Consider the following 1,741-nt stretch of genomic DNA (forward strand, 5'->3'; position numbering starts at 1 on the left):
AGAGGTAGGTTCTTTACTCAGAGAGTAATAAGGGTGTGGAATGCCCTGCCTGCAACAGTAGTGGACTGGCCAACACTAAGGACATTCAAATGATTCACCTGAGGAAGGAGCAGTGCTCCGAAAGCTAGTGACATCGAAACAAACCTGTTGGACTTTAACCTGGTGTTGTAAGACTTCGTACTGTGCTCACCCCCAGTCCAACGCCAGCATCTCCACATCATGACATTCAAATGGTCATTGGATATACATATGGATGATAAGGAAATAGTGTAGATGGGCTTTAGAGTGGTTTCACAGGTCGGCGCAACATCGAGGGCCTGTACTGTGCTGTAATGTTCTATGTTCCACAACTTTCAGCCCATAGATGTCACAGCTGAGTTTATTATACACGCCACGTCGCTTCTGTACTTATATTAAATAAATGGGAGCGCCGAGACAAACGATCACCAGCAGCCCCAAGTTGCAAAAATTGTGCTTCCGAAATCTCTTGCTATCGATTCCGCACGGATGAAGCCCAAGAGCCTCGTCCATGTGCTACTCACAGCAGAAACCCTTTTACTGGAGTGCTGGCGAAGCTCTGACCCCACCAACTGCAATACACTGTACAGTAAAGGTGACAAAATTATACACAGTCGTTCATCAGCTTTCCCCCCACCTTCTTTATCATTAATACTAAAAAGCGGACAGGAATATGTTCCTGAAAGACTCTTTACCGTATTCATTAATCTTACACACACATATAATTTATGCAACCCTCGCAATGCATTCCGGGGCTTAGTCTGTGAAAGGCAGGGCAATGGTCTCGTTCAGCCAGAGGGGGGAGCCCCGGAGCAACCTTTAAAATGAGACGTTCTCGGCAGCTGCAGCCATCAGCTCCCCGCTCCAGTCCAGCAAATGTCACCCCAAGCACCTGAAATTGTAAACGGAAGTGCATTGCCACACTGGCGATAACAGGGAGCCCAGGGAGGTTTTTGTTTAGCAATGCATGGAGTAATTAATTCTAGCAGCAACAAAGGGATTGGGCAGGAGAGGAGCTGAGAATGGGTTAAAATAGGCAACCTGAGTGATGGTGTGACTATGTGGTCAGAAGCTTATCTTGAGGACACCAAGTTTGTGTAGCCTTGGGAAATTTATAAAGTTATGATTGAGGAACAGAGTTTGTAGTGAGGGTCAAAGACAATGCCTTCAGTCTTCCTAGTGTTTAACTGGCGGAAATTTCTGTAGACTATAGTAAGAAGTCTTACAAAACCAGGTTAAAGTCCAACAGGTTTGTTTCGAATCACTAGCTTTCGGAGCACAGCTCCTTCCTCAGAGGAATGAAGAGGTGGGTTCCAGAAACATATATATAGACAAAGTCTAAGATGCAAGACGATACTTTGAATGCGAGGCTTTGTCGGTAATAAAGTCTTTACATGTCCAGACGGAGCAACTGGAGAGAGAGATAGTCACAGGTTAAAGAGGTGTGAATTGTCACAAGCCAAGACAGTTGATAGGATTTTGCAAGCCCAGGCCAGGTGGTGGGGGGTGAATGTAATGGGACATGAATCCAAGGTCCCTTCTCGGCCTTTTGGCTAAGATCAAGTGTAGTCTCATTTGATCGAGGGAAGCTGAGGATTTCGATTTCGATGTCGATCGTGGATTGGAGAACTCGGAGGGATTGAAGTCGTCAAAGAGGAAACGTTTGGAGCCCGGCTGCTATTGGTGGATCTACATGCTGGCCTAAACCTCTGGTTTAGGCCTA

General features: G+C 46.1%; 1 non-coding gene across 1 annotated transcript; it reads right to left on the reverse strand.

Annotated features, from left to right (window-relative positions):
• Window positions 1–423: 423 nt before the first annotated feature.
• LOC140394658 (U11 spliceosomal RNA) lies at window positions 424–558 on the reverse strand. Its single transcript, XR_011935955.1, has one exon. It is a non-coding gene; the product is annotated as a U11 spliceosomal RNA (small nuclear RNA).
• Between the last annotated feature and the right edge of the window lie 1,183 nt (window positions 559–1,741).

The sequence above is a fragment of the Scyliorhinus torazame genome, chromosome 17 (assembly GCF_047496885.1).
Source record: "Scyliorhinus torazame isolate Kashiwa2021f chromosome 17, sScyTor2.1, whole genome shotgun sequence".
Classification (NCBI taxonomy): Eukaryota; Metazoa; Chordata; class Chondrichthyes; order Carcharhiniformes; family Scyliorhinidae; genus Scyliorhinus; species Scyliorhinus torazame.